The following is a 15,446-nucleotide window of genomic DNA, read 5'->3' on the forward strand; positions in this document are numbered from 1 at the left end:
TCTTTTTCAAATCATCCTTGTCAGGTCAAAGGAAAAGGAACTGTTTATGTTGAAGAGCTCGATGCATTCATTCCTGATGTTTATTACATACCAACAGCAACCAGTAATTTGCTTAGTCAGAGTCACTTGTCTAGAGCATTAAAATTCCAGGTTCACCACCTTGAAAATGCAAGTTACATAGTTAAAGATGGAGATATTGTTGCTGGAACCATATTAATTGGTGGTGTTTATTACTTAAAGCCAAAGCCTAAACCACAAACACAGGCAAGTATGCGAACTCCAAAAAGGGAGAGCACAGGCCCAGAGAGAGATGCTCCAGAGAGAGATCCTGTTGCTACCCCTAAGGCTCCTAGAGCCAACAAAAAGAGAATTGGTAAACAGGTTGCTCAGAACAAGCCTGAGGTTCCGCATAAAAATGTTAATGTTGAGAATTCACTAACAGGTAAACCTTTGCATTCCAGGTGTATCCACAAATGGCATAGAAGATTGGGGCATGCCAGTTTCCGTGTTCTTAGAAAGATGCCGGAGTTCGCAAAAGGTTTGGATCTAAAGGGGTGTAAGGTGTTTTTGGATTGTGCTGTATGCAAGAAGGCCAAATCCAAAGCAGCAGCCATTCCCAAACACGCTACATGCCTGTCAACACGCATTTTTGATTTGGTTCACATTGACATAGTTGGTCCTTTCCCACCATCATTTGGTGGTAGAAAATATTTTCTAACAATTGTTGATAATTATTCTAGATATGGATATGTATATCCTATGAAAGAAAAATCAGAGCCTTTTCAGATCTTTAAAGACTTTGCAGCCCTTGTTTCTACCCAACACCAAGTTCGCATCACCAGAATCCAGAGTGATCATGGTGCTGAATTCATGTCTCAGCGTTTCCAGGACTGGATGCATAAGAATGAAATTCTTCATCAGACTTCGCCCCCTGACACACCGGCTCACAACGGAGAGGTACTGCAAACCATGATGCGTTGTCTCCTAGAAGACGCCAACCTTGATATGATATACTGGGGTGAAGCTATAAAATATGCAAATTACATTGTCAACCGTACTTGGAGCAGTGTAACAAATCAGACTCCTTTCTTCGTGTTGTATGGCTACAAGCCCGATCTTAAAAACATCCATATTTTTGGTTCATATGCTATGGTGAACATTCCCTTAGCTCAAAGAAGAAAAGGAAGTCCAGCAGCAAAAAGACTGAGATTTATGGGTATTGATGATAATTCAAAATGGAGCAAATTTATTGACTCTAAACATGCAATTGTGATTTCCCAACCTGCTAATTTTGAGGAAGATATTGACTGGTCCAGGATTCATTCCAATGATCCTGGAGTTTATTTTCCTAGAGATGATACTGCTGATCCTACGCAGATTGATGATCAAGATTCCACTGATTCTTCTCAACCTGATGTTCCGTCTTCGCAAGCCGCGGATGCTGACGCTAGCGATGAAAGTGAGAACGAGGACGAAGTAGAAGAAGACTGGACAGTTGTCCCGAGACGTTCCAAGAGGGCCACAAAAGGAATCCCTCCACAACGATATTCTTAGCAACTGACAAAAGCACCCTTGCCTTTGATTTGCAATGTTACACTTCCACCTGATAATTTCACGCAAATCAAGCAGCTCCCTGATTCAGAGCAAGACAAATGGTATGAAGCAATGCAGGTTGAAATGGACAGTCTAAAGAAACTCAAAGTGTTTACACCTGCAAAACCTCCAGCAAACAAAAAGGTCATTGGCACTCGATGGGTCTACAGAATCAAAAAGAAGCCAAATGGTGAGTCATTGTACAAAGCCAGACTTGTAGCTCAGGGTTTCGCTCAATGTTATCCTGAGGACTACATAAATACTTACTCACCGACAGTCAGAACTGAGAGTGTAAAAATTGCTTTAGCAACTGCAACTATCCTTGGTTTAGAAGTTTTCCAGTTTGATGTTGACACGGCTTATCTACATGCAGACCTAGACGAAGAGATCTACGTGAAAAGTCCTCCAGGATTCCGACAGCAAGAAGGGGATACCTGGTTCCTAAACAAAAGTCTTTATGGTCTGAAACAATCTGGTTTAATGTGGTATTTATGTCTTACTGACAAACTAAATTCAATGGGCTTTATTAAGTCCGAAACTGATGAGTGCGTGTTCACAAAAAGATCTAACAATGCATATGAGATAGTTCTTGTTTATGTTGATGATATTGTTTATATTGGTCCAAATAAGCAAATGAGTGAAATTTTTGCCAAAGCTTTGCAGAGATACATTGAAATCATTGGGGCACATTAGCACTTATTTAGGTGTTCAGATTGAAAAAACACAGAAGGGGTTTAGTCTTTCACAAGAAGATAAAATTGAACAAGTTTCGCATCATTGCAACATGAAAGATGCTAACGCAACAAAGACACCCATGCAAACAGATTTTCATAACTTGACACAAGAAGCAAGTCCTGAGTTCAAGGATCAAACACTTTATCGTTCAGTCATTGGGTCACTGTTATACATTAGTAGTTGGACCAGACCTGACATTGCACTTAGTGTTAATCTCCTATCTCGACACGTAGGTAAGGCAAAACAGTTTCATTGGACATGCATTAAGAAATTATTGAGATACCTAAAATACACTAAACACATGAAGTTATTGTTAGAACCAACACATACTGATTATGCAGAATTATGTTGTTATGCAGATTCTGATTGGGCAAGTGATAAGAAATCACGTAAAAGTACTTCAGGTTATATGATGTTCTTGAATGGATGTCCTGTTTATTGGCAAGTGCGTAAACAGAATTTTGTTTCTTGTTCATCTACTGAAGCTGAATATGCTTGTGTTTCAGATGCATGTAATTCTCTAACTTGGTTTGATGCTTTAGTCACAGATATCTGGACACACCCGATCCAACCAATCACCGTGATGGAAGACAATGAATCGGTGGTTTATATTTCTGAATCTCAATTTACAGGTTCTAGGTCCAGACACATTGACATCCGTTATCAAAACATAAAGCATTTAGTGAAAAAAGGTTTTGTTAAAATGCAATATGTATCTACACATGATCAAATTGCTGATATGCTCAACAAACCACTTCCAGCAGCTCAACATGAGTATCTGCGTAAGAAGATGTGCCTTATTTGATGATGTACTGATATTCGCTCAACTGGCAAAGAAGGGGAATGTCACTGCGTTATTTTATTTACCAGCTGAGCTTCATATTTCTGGACTATCTGACTTTCCGTACCTTGCCAAGAATTGTTATCAAAAGTTACTACGCATGTCTGCATTCCTTCACTTGCTTCACACACTCTTTCCTTTGTTCTCCTGCCAGAAAGGTCCGGCTGGATCGGCAGGAGAAAACCTCATTTGCAAAAATGTAACAATTACTTTTCTTAGTTAGTGAGGTGTTTTATTTTCTTTATAACAAATAAATGAGTTTTATTAGAAAATATCTTCGGGTTTTATTTTCTTTCAGAATATGCAACTTGGAGAAGCCACGACCCACACCTCTAATTAAATCAGGGTAATTGTCCCAGAGCCAAACATGGGATTAATCAATGCCCTGACATCCCCCACTCCTCTCCTCCTCCTCCTCTGCCTGCCTGAGCTTTAAGGAGCCCTATGAGTCTCTCAGCTTGTGCCTTGCTGGAGCCCAACCCGCAGCTGAGCAGCCTTCTCAGGTCACGGTGGGAAGAAGCGGCTGCGGTTGGAGGGAGAGCAGGAAAACCTTTGACTGAACCAAAGGGAGAAAAGAAACGGAACCCCAGAATCAGAACCCTTACCACGGTCCTCTCTTTAGCATCTTGGGGCGGATCATTTTCCTGCCATCGTTGGGGGGGGTGGGAGTTTGCAGAAACAAGCCACCTGATGGTGATTAATCTGCATTTTTCCATGCTGTCGCATCAAGAAGAGGAAGCTGCTCTTCCTATTTGCTCTTGTGAGATAACCAAGGTTTTGTTCTAACCTCAGTCAGATAGTTATTCCCCTCTTTGGTTGCCCAGGAGACAAGCAACCCTCATTACTATCTAGCCTTTCTTGCTGATGCCAGAACTGAGCAGGTTTGTGGGTGGAGGGGGAAGAGAGATGGAAGGGCTCTAAAACTTGCCCAACAAACCAACCCCTTTGTGAGTCAAATCCTGGAGACCGTCATTGCCACTTGGGCTCACCTGGCAGATTGAGAGCAGAGCCCTGGAGTATATTTGGGGAGAGCTTTTCTAATAAAGCTTCTACCAGGCCCATTATTGTCCTGGCGTCTCCCTTAGTGTTCTCATTCTTTGGTATTCATCCTGGCATGGATACACAGATTAGTGGCAGCACCATTCATGCAAATGACTGGAGGAGAGAGCCCCCCCCCAAGGTAGTACTCCTGCAACTTTCATTCAGAAAATGTCTCCGTGAGGATCTCAGAGCAGGCTCAGATTCTGATCCGCATCTTGGTTTTGATCTTAGGAACCCATTGTGTTTTTCAGTACTTACTGGAATTTTTTCCTTTTCTGGACTGCATTTTATTGTGACAATGATGTCATATTTTTAAAATGCCAGAGAGGATCCAGGATCTGCTGGCTCGGGTGTCTGAGAGGTGATTCTTCTGGGAGAGAAGCAGGAGATCAAAATGACCTCGATGGGATGCATGATGGAGCTACATGAAATTGGATTAGTTTCATTATTGGTTGACGAGGGAGAGAAGATGGTGCTGAAGCTGATAGCAAATCATGTGAACAGGAAGCTGTTGAGATAAAACGGAGTTGCTGCTACTAAAAAGACAACGGAAATGAAGTTCCTGGGTGGAAGGACTCCCCCCCCCGACTTCTGATCCATCACCCTGCAAATGACAAAATCTCAAAATGTTTCCTTGGCAAGGTGTCTACCGGGCGCTTGCCTGCCAGCTCTCCTCCCACCCTGTTTTGAATGACTGAAGGGGCAGATGAAATCGACTGTGATCTGCAGCTGCTGAGGGCAAAGTGGAAGAAAAGCTGCTGGGCCAGAGATCCCCTGGCTGGGCCACTTGACCCGAAGCTGAAGGCCAGTCGGGAGGAGTCCCGGCCCCGCTCTGCTTGGCTTGGTGGTACTGTCTGGCTGCCATGGAATGAAGGATGCAGACCGACTGAGATGTTGGAGACCCATGTGGGCTGAAGGCAGGAGCTCACATGGTGTGGGGAAAAGAAGTCCAGACGTGGTCCTGCCAGTGGGGTCACTGGCTTTTGTGCCAGTTGCATGAAGATGTTGGTTGTAGGACATCCTGTGGACAGCCCCGCTGGAAATCAAGTCCCCTGAGCAGGGTTTTAAGTGGGCACAGGAACAAGGGATAACACATATTGTTCAAGAATAGGCCTCCTCCGGAAATTTCAAGGCACCTGAGATGATCTCACCCCAGTCCCACCAGGAGCTTTTAGATGGTTAGCTTCCTTAGACATCAAATTATAACATCTATCTATCCTGTTGCAGTTCTATGGCTCCATACTATGGAGATTTTATTATGGTTTTTATCTTAATTTAATATATTATCTCCATTATTGTGTTGTCTTCATATTTTATGCAAGTTGTATATGTTTTTATGCTGATGCTTTATTTAAGGGATGCCTGCAGAGGGAGCCAAGGTGCCAGGTGTGACCACTGCTAGAAAGCCTATCTCTTTGCCAGGTGCATATGATGGGGACTCCAGAACCATCCCACCCCCTTGGCTCAGCAGGTGCACTGCCATTCTAAGCCCTCCCCCTCCTGGTCACATGACCCAAGGTGAGGCTGAGTGGATTGGAGAGAGCTTTAGAAGTGTTCCTCTCCAGGTTCTCTCCAACTGTCTACTAGCTCCGACCTCATGACAAATAATCTAAGTTTGGGCAAGTCCTGGAAGAGTCAAAAAAGTCAAGATGATGGCCCTGGTTAAAAGCCCATGGTTGTGGCTGCCCTCTTGCCTCCCTCCGACCCTGTGAACACACCTGAAGACCCCCTGCTAAACACTGGGCTGCTTGGCCAGACAGCCCTGGCTTCCCTAGAGGAGACAACTCCTGCAGAATGGCAATCTGGAGAATTGACTTTAGTCACACTCCTTTGGCCACAGTGATCACAACATCTCCTCCTTGCAGAGGCAGGTCAGCTTAAGGTTAGGTGTCCGTCTGTGTGTGCTTTTCGGTTTTTCCTTTTTATTCTTATTTGGCTGTGGTTACAGTGGATCAACAGAGCGGAGGGAGCCCATTAGCCTTTGTTTGTTGACTCTCCTTAGTTCCAGCACTGTATTTATTTGCTCCAGATTAGACCACGGTCAGTAGCAAAGGGCCATTCTCTGACTTGCAGTAGATAAAAACCAAACAAAGCACCCAGGTGTTTGCCAGGCCTCTGGAGAGGGATTTTAATCCAGTGGCTACCACTAGCAAATATTGGGATTTGAGATTTGATTACTCCAGCCGGAAACTGTGTTAGAAGATGTGCCTCTGAGCACAGGCAGAGTGCTGAGAGAATGCTGGATAATAATTAAGTTGCAGAAGAACCCATGGAATGAAGGGGAAATGCTGACAAGAGCGCCTTGAATACAGACGGTCAGCTCAGCCTGGGATCAGTGAATGCTGCCGACATTCATAGCAGCTGACAGGAAAGGCAGATTGCTTAAGAGCTACAGGAAGGCACAACCCCCCCCTCCTTTTTTCAGCTTCCTTTCCCCTTAAATATGGGGAGTCACAGGCCCAGCGGTTTATTCCCTGAAACCTCCCAAGTCTCTCTCTGCAAAGGTGACCCTTTTGGACAAGGAAGGCGTATCAGTGATGAGTAAGTGCAAAGATCTTCAGTCCTCGGCCATTGGCCCAGTTATGATAGCACTGAACATCTGACTAGTCCTCAAAGCTCTGGCCATCACAGCATTCCAACGGTCACATGATCACCGTTTGCACCCTGATACATCTATAAAAGAGTTGGACAAACGCCATCTTGGCTTGTTCCACTCCCCCTGCGATTGGCCCTGGCGGCAATGGTGCAACGACGACACTGGCCACACACAAGAATGCTCCTCATGGACGCTAAACATGCCCAAATCTTTTCCCTTTCTTTTAGTTTTAAAATGTATCATCCTTGAATATTCAGTCTGAACTGCAAGTATGATACAAATTAAGTTTTTTCCTCATTTATTTTAACATGTATACATCGTACTATAACTCTTTCCATTTATTGTTGCTTTAAAATTGATTGCAAGCCCTTTGGGGATATTTTATGAGAAATAGCATATAAATGTTTTAGTAAGTCCAGAAACAAGGCTGATACTTGTGCATCTGCTAACATTGTAGCAGATAGTTGTATAGTTGTATTCTTTTTTGTAGGATTTGAGGGGCCAAAACAGGCATAAATTTCCCCATGAAAGCTACCAATAAAAATGACCACAAGGATATGCCTTAAAGCAGTTGGCAGTAAAACTAACCAGTCAACCACTGATGGGCTCAAGGTGTCAACCTGAGCACCTCTCTTTCGATCTATTCCTCCAATAAATGAGCAGGAAGATGGGGCTTATCGAGAGTGGAGCAGCCTATGTGTGTGCTTGAATAGGAGGCCACCTTTGCACTGTGGCCTGGAAAGCAGCAGGATGTGACCATATAGTCACCAAGACTTGATGCAAGAAATACTTTAGCCGCATGGCAGGTGCAGCATCAGGCCAACCTGGGCTGTCCAAGAAGCTGAGGAGTCAACCTTCTTAGTATCACCAAGGGATCCCAAGGCAGTGGGCTGGAGTACAATGTCACAAACTTACACACACAAACACCCCTCCCCCCAAAAGCCACACGCTGACAAACAAATAAAAAACAACCCATTTCCAAATTCTTGCCAAGAAAACACATTTCCTGAATCCAGAAGCCGAGCAGACCTGGAGAGTCTTTAATTTTTATCTTCTGCCAACTAGCAAGTGAGGCAATAACTTGTTTCTGCATCCCGTGTTACGATTTCCACCTTGCAACTGGAAAACTTCCTATGTATTGAACCCTCTTTCCTAATTGGGGGCAAGAACCTGGAAAGAAGCAGGAACCTTGGAAAGAAGAAGCTGTCCAGGGCAGGAAATCAGAAGCCAGAGCAGTTCAAATGAATACAGTCTGTTGCATGCTAACAGCTCTCCGAGAATCTGAACTACTGACCGTCAAAGCAAATTGACAGTGGATAAGGGCCAGCAGACTCCAGAGGGCTGGATTTAGATCTTTTGTGGGTGTGAAGGGACTCAAAACTGATGATTCGCTTGACCCCTCCCTCAGGCTCAGCCTGGTCACCTCCTAGACAAGCACATCTTTCCCCACCTGCTAAGAAGGAAAATGTTTTTTTACAGACATGCATTCAGTTGTCTGTCTGCAATGGGGAGGCCCTGAGAAGAGCAACTCATTGGCAATTGAAAAGGCTGCAGCTATGCAACACAGGAGACGAACCCTAAGTTTAGAGGTTCTTGCTGCAAACCATAATTCTGCTCTCAACACATTTCCCCTCTTCCCTCCTCTCCCTTGCCCACCCCCTGCCTCAAGCTGTGCTTTCAGCAAGAGAAAACAAGGGGGGGTCTACTTGGCAGGCTTTTGTGCAGGTAGCAGGGTCTGTATTTTTCAAGGGTTTGGGACAGTTAAAGCAACATTGCAAAAGCATGTTATTGAGCAAAGTGGCATTGAGCATGGAAGTAAAGGTTGAGCCATGGTTGTGGAATAAAAGCTGCACTTGGGTGGGTGTGTTAATCTCTGCTGGGGAAGCCTACTCTGCCATTTTTGTTCCCCTTTCCTAGCCCTATGTGCACATCTTCCCCATGGAGAGGGAGGGAGGGAGGGAGGGAGAGAGAGGGAGAGGGAGAGAGAGATTGATTTCCTGCAGAAAGAATTGCCTTGAGAAGCCAATGGATCTGCTGGAACAAGGGGCAGCAGCAGAACCCCAGTCCATTCCTTTGTGAACCCTTCTTTCCCCTGGCAGTCCTTTATCCTCCATAGACTCCTAGCTACCCAGCTCTTGCTTGAGCCCTGCCAAGGAAGAGAGCAAACACACACACACACCACCGGTGGCTCCTCCACTGCAGAGTTGCTTTTCCTCTTTGGGGTCTTCCAATCAGACTCTGTCTTCCTAGAACATGAGACATTTCCCACTCTGGGGTGATGGAGCAGATCTTGGCCTTCTTCCGTGTGGCAGCCTTTCAGTTTCTTCAGCAACTGCTTTCACCTGCTCCCATCTTTGCGCAAGGCTCCTCCCACCCTCTCCTTGATACGATTCTGTACCTGCTCCCGATTACCCTCCCTGCCCCTTTTAGGACCACCTCCAGTCTCTCTGAATAGCAAGACGTCCTACACAGCACTCAAGGGAGGGCCCAACCCAATCGCTTTGGGGTAGAATTAGTACTCCCTGGGATGGGGAAATGGCTCTTCTGTTGAGGCACCAGCTGCTTCAGTCCACGTTGTTGTACTGGTTCGTCTTCAACTTGCAATCCATTCCTATTCCAAGATGTTTTCCACCAAGCTGGGTATTCCTCTCTTCCGCATCTGTGCAGGTTTCTTTGGTTCCTTTATCTCTTTATTAATTTTCATTTTGTTATTTTCAGACTGCTTCTCTAACTTAAAGGTTCATTTCTTCTTGGGTGTTAGCTGTCCCAGATGAATATTATAATCTGAATCATTGATTAAACTCTTGAAGGGTGCAGGAGGGTGCAACTCAGGACCTCCGTCCACTCAGGACCTCCGTCCACTCTGGCAGGGAGCCCTTGATCAGCCCCTCTTTGAACTAGGCCCACCTTAGCTCTCAGCTCACTTTCCACCAAAGCCTCCGGCATGACACAAGATGCTCTGTCAGATGTTTGTTGCGGAAACACATTCACGGGGGGCCTCTCTGAAACAGACACACAAGCCTAAAAAATTAGGGATCTCCGACAATGGTTGTATGATGCCTCTTTATGCAGTGGCTCTTGAGTTGGTCTTGGTCTGTTTTTGCCTTTATTGGCTGAGTATAAAAAACAAAGACAAAGAAAAATAAACAATAACCAAAATTAAAGGAAATCTTTTGGGGTTAATTATAGAACTGACTTCCACTCTTATTTACAGCAGTTGCAAACACATTCATAACAGCAATCTAATTCAATTTTTTCAATTATCCATTCCAGAAATCACCATCTCAGTTTTGTTCCCATTTTCAGCAAAAAGTCCATAAAAAGGTTACCACTCTTTTGTAAAAGTACTTGTTGACTTATCCCTGACCAAACAGGTCAGTTCTGCCATATTTGCTCATTCTTTACAGTTCATTCCTCCATTGTGGGTGTTTGATGGATATTTCTCCATCTTTATGCATACTTTGTCTTACTGGAGTATCTTATATAAAAGCAATCTTCCGTAAGTTTTTTTCCCCCCTAATGGACTATCCATAAATCCTAATAAAAAGCTCTGGTTTCATCTCAATATTAGTCTTCAAAATTCTTTGTACTACCATATGTATTTGTTTCCTTTCCTTTTTTTCCTTTTCAATTTTTAAAATATTTTCACAAGTCCCGTTCCCCCCACCCACCCACCCCCAGCATGGTAAAATGTCCATTCATGTTTTTCTCATTTCTCACATTAGCCTGGAAATACCTTTATTCATCTTAGATAATTTATCTACCGTAATATACAAACAGTACTTTGTTTTATAAAAATTATCTTTTAAATTAGCACAATGTGAATTTCAGTCCTTTTATCCACATTCTCTTCCATTGATCTAACTGTAAATTCTACCCAAAGTCCTTAGCTCATTTTATTATGCAGTTGTTAACCATCCTTCATCTGTTTCAAATCTTAAAAAAAAAAGGTTTATACATTATTGCAATCATATGTACATATTTTGTACATAATTAACTTTAAAATTCAACTTTTATGATATTCAATTCCCATTATCTACTTATCTATATTAAATATTTCTTCGCATTATGCACATGCGAACCATTGAAAACAAAATTGCCCTCTTTGACTAAGTGATTAAATGAGTGGATCAGGAAAATATTGTACACACTGTGACTTCAATAAGGTATTTGACAAAGTAGAGCACAAACTATTTCTTGATAAGCTAGAAAAATGTGGGATAGACATCACCACCAGATGGATTCGTAACTGGCTGACCAGCCACTCTCAACATGACATAGGCCTTAATGGAATTACATCTACATGGAGGGAAATAAGCAGTGGGGAAGCCCAAGTCTTTGTATTAGGCACAGTATTCTTTAACATCTTCATAAAGGATCTAAATGAGGGGATATTTGCAGATGACACCAAGCTGGTGGGAATAGCTAATACTTTGGAATACAGATTGCAGATTCAGAAGGATCTTGACAGACTAGAACGCTGGGCTCTATGCAGTGGTGGGACTCAAATTTTTCTACTACCGGTTCTGTGGGTGTGGCTTGGTGGGACGGCACCTTGCTGTGAAGGACATCAAGTTGGCCATGCCCACTCAATCACATGACACCCTCCCCACCAAGCCACGCCCACAGAACTGGCAGAAAGTCAGAGACAAGACCAAGAGCACCACGAGAGCCACCCAGCCCAGTCCTGGGACCTCCGAGACGGAAGCACCGCCCACCTGCAGCTCAGCCGGCCTTGACCAGATGGCCCGCGGGGTGGCCAGAGGAGCATTTGGGCCACTGATCTGAGCAGTGACATTCTGCCCTGGCTGGACAAAAAGTGGGCTGTTCACCAGCTGCTTTTGTGAAAGATCTCCACAAAGTTTGCCAAGCACATCAGAAGGTCTGAGACTTCATGGTCACTTGAGAGGATCATTTCAACTGTGCTAAAACATCTTCCTCAACCGTCGTCATTGCTTCTGTTAAGGTGCATTATTGTATGTGGGGTATTTAGTTACTTAGTTATCTCACCGAGTGCAAAAGGACAGGCTAAATAAGTTTTGATGTTGGTCCTGAACTGCTCCTGTCTGGGGCCCAGGAGGAAGAATGGAAGAGGGTCTTTATAGAGCTCCACCCTCCAGGGCAAGATCTGAAAAGCAGCTCACAAGTTGTTCTGCAGAGGTGGAGGAAACTTTCTTGTCACAGCTCCAGTCTGAGTTGGGCCTCTGGGAAAGAGCTTCTCCATCCGTCCAAAGGTCTGAATGCCAGGATCCAGGTAGGGTCAAGGTCAGTTCCAAGCCCCAGGCCTTTGGCCCTGCAATGCACAGTGGAGGAAGCTTGTGGGCTGGCGTTGCCCTTCCCTTTGGCCTTCACGTGGCTTATTCCTCAATTCTGGACTCCCCCACTGTGCAGGGGAGGGGGGGCTCCTGCAAGGACACAGGCAGAGAGAACTGCTTAGCACACGGACACAGGAGCCGCTCTGTCAAAGGAGCTGGAAGCAAAGAAGAGGCCCTTAAGAAGGGATTGTTTCATAGTCAACAATAAAGCAGAATAATCGGAATAATGTGAGGCTTGTCCTGCTTTTCCCATCTGGGACTTTCAGAGTTCAAGTTTGATGATTTCATGGAAACACAGCAGAAGTGCTGGCTGCCTGTCCAATTTCCCAGTGCTGGGTGCAGCATGGAGATGGGGGGGGGGGCAGTTTCCCCCTTACTTAGCTTCCCAGGTGTTAAAGCCAAACTTTCCTGCCTGTTTTTCAGAATGTCCAAGTCCCATTCTGGGCTCACTTGGTTTTTAAATTAACGGTGCAGATCAAAGCATTTAAAAACAAGGGCCTAAGCAGCACTTGAGCGTTGGATTCCGCGCCTTTCCTTTTCCCCGCCGGGCCCAGCGCCAGAGGCGGCTTTGTTTCAAAGCGAGAAGAAAGCAGCGGCAGGTTTTAATAGCCGAACCAAGGAGTCTGAAGGGAAGCCCCGGGGAGACGCTGCGACCGGCCTCGGGGGGCTGTCCGGCCATCGCAGCCGCAGAGCACCGGCTTCTCCGCCAGAGGTCCGGCTTTTGGCGCTGCTTCTCCGCTCGCTTCTAGGTTGCGGGCTTCCCCTTCCTCGAGCCTCGGCGCCTTTCTTTCCACCTGCCTTCTCCGGCTCTGGAGCTCCCGCAGCCCTCCCGCGGCTCCCTCTTCCCCGCCCCCCTTGGCGGGAGGGCCTCCCCTGAGCAGGCGGGGCTGCTCCTCCCCCCCAGCCGCTGCCAGAATTGGAGGGCGGGGTCAGGAGCCCCTTCCCCAAAGGCCAGCCGCCTCCTGCCCGCCCCAGCGGCCTCTGGCGACCGACTTTCTTCCGAGGCTGAAGCGAGGCTTGGCCCCGAGGAGGGACCTTGGAGGTCTTCCAGTCCGGCCCCTTTGCTCAAGCAGGAGACCCTCGCCCACTTCAGACCAATGGCTGGCCGGGCTCGTCTTGAAACCCTCCAGGGACGGAGCCCCGGCCGCTTGTCCACAGTAGAGGGGGGGGGTTCCTACCATTTTCTTACTCATTTTGACTTGCTTTCCTAATCTGCGTTTGACAGTATTTTTTTTATAGATTGGACTGTTTTTCCCTTTTGTGTAAAGATGAATTAAGCTGTTCTGCTGTCTCTCTGCTGCTTATCCCCTTCCTGCCTTTTCCTCCCGTTAATGGACCGGTTGCCCGTTTACATATTGAAAGAAGCTTTTGTTGTTATTTTTGACTTCATCTTTGCAGGTTTGGGCTATTTGCTGATATTCTGCCTTAGGTTATGTACCACTCTTTCCATTATTATAATTGTCCTTTTTGTTTTTCAGTTTGTGCAGCCATGCTGTTTTCTTTTGAGATCTCTTATTTGTCTTCTTCATTGGAATTCTGCTAGACTGGACAGTTTTATAATTTCACTTTTCAAAGTTTCCCAAGCTTCTTAAGGATTCTCATCCATGGAATCCTTCTCAATCTCTAAATTGATTGAAATCGGCTTCCTTAAAATCCAAGACTCTAGTTTCACTTTGTTCTATCGCTTGTGCTTGCATAATTTGGAATTCCAATATTGCATGGTCACCCCCCCCAACGCCTTCTGTCATTTCATCTCTGTTAATGAGAATTAAGTCTAGTATGGTTGACCCTCTAGTTCCCTTCTGTACCTTTTGGGAGACAAAGCTGTCTGCTAAATTTGTCAGGAATCTGATTTTCCACTAGATGCAGTTTGTCTCCTGTTGATGTCAGGGTACCAAGTCCCCCATTGCTATTGTGATGTGCTTCCTACATAACTCAGTTAAGTGACTAGCAAAAAGTTCCTCTATTTCCAAACACCTCTGGCAACGTCATTCTTTTTCCCTTTTATATTCACCTAAATGCAATCAAAACACAGGTTTTATCATTCTTCTGTTGTATTTCTGTACAGATGTAGTTATTTCTTAACTATAATTGCAAGTCCAAATCCTCTCTGGGTAGAACTGTTTCTTTTAAACAATTTAAATAGCCCTGGCTGTATATTCCATTCATGTCATCTCAAGTTTCCTTAATGACAACAATATCAAATCTGTCCTCGTGTACTTGGATTTCTAGTTGCCCTTGTTTACTCAGATTAACAAACGCAGATGGTATGGATGAAGCCTGAGTCCTCTTGAACTCACGGTGAGCTGCTCCTCCAAGCAACCTCCGGTGCTATGCAAATGTATGCAAATGCAACCAGTGACTCCAAATGGCTGCCTTGCTCCATTGGACCAAACCCTGATTGTTACTGAGATGGGAGACCACCAGGAGATCACAGAACTACAGGGCGAAGAAAGCAAACAAGCCCCCTGACATTGTGGCGTGGCAGCCACGGAAACCATGTTGTCTGGTCAATGGGGCCACTATTTGTATCAAAGATCTGACTTCCTTCGTGAGTCTCATTAGAACCCAGGTGTCAAACTTGCGGCGTCACATGACATTTTGCGCCGTGTTCCCCATTTGCGGAACTGGGGTGGGCCATGGTCTGCGCCTGACCCATCCGGCTGGGGGCCACCAGTTTGTCAGCCCTGCATTCAAAGAATGTTGTGGGTCTGATTTTCTGAGCCGGCTCTCAACCAGGCCCAGCCGGGCGGCGGCTGCCAGAGGCTTTTCCCTTCAGAAGCCATTGAATTTGAAGCCACTGAGTGGCCTTTCTTCTTCTTCTTTCATTCGGTGAGGCTGGTCCCTGGCCGCCGCCTCCCTCCCTCTCTCCCTCACCTTCAGCTGGAGCTCCTCCAGCCCAGCCTCCCACTGCAACCCAGCCTGCAGCGGGGATGCCCAGGAAGCCCTCCCCCCATCTGGCCCTCCCGGGGCTCTGAGGGGGCCTCGCAAGCCTCCGGGTCCCGGTTGTCCCAAAGGGGCTTTTTCGCGGAGGAGAAGCCCCTTTGGCGCCGGGGGAGGGGGGGAAATTCCCCTGGTTCCCCTCCCCCCCTTCCGGCGGTGCCGAGGCGGAGCGCTGGGCCTGGGGGGGGGGGGGCGGCTTGGTCAGCCTGTCCGGGCAAACACGCCAGGATTTCCTGCTATTGTAGCCCAAAATGCGCGGTGACATCATGGCCGTCGCGGGGGCTCCTCCTCCTCGAGGGGCCGATTGCCAGCCTTATACGGCCAGGAGCGAAGGCAGGGGAAGCGGGGGGATCGGCGGCCGCCCTCGGCTGAGGGTCGAGCG

General features: G+C 46.1%; 1 long non-coding RNA gene across 1 annotated transcript; it reads right to left on the minus strand.

Annotated features, from left to right (window-relative positions):
- Positions 1-7,822: 7,822 nt before the first annotated feature.
- LOC148112190 (uncharacterized) lies at positions 7,823-12,962 on the minus strand. The gene is made up of 2 exons (XR_015729661.1): positions 11,817-12,962; positions 7,823-9,919 (listed from the first exon to the last, which is right to left on the minus strand). It is a non-coding gene; the product is annotated as an uncharacterized LOC148112190 (long non-coding RNA).
- Positions 12,963-15,446: the final 2,484 nt, after the last annotated feature.

This window comes from Pantherophis guttatus, chromosome 12 (genome assembly GCF_059756535.1).
Source record: "Pantherophis guttatus breed Tessera chromosome 12, ASM5975653v1, whole genome shotgun sequence".
NCBI lineage: Eukaryota > Metazoa > Chordata > Lepidosauria > Squamata > Colubridae > Pantherophis > Pantherophis guttatus.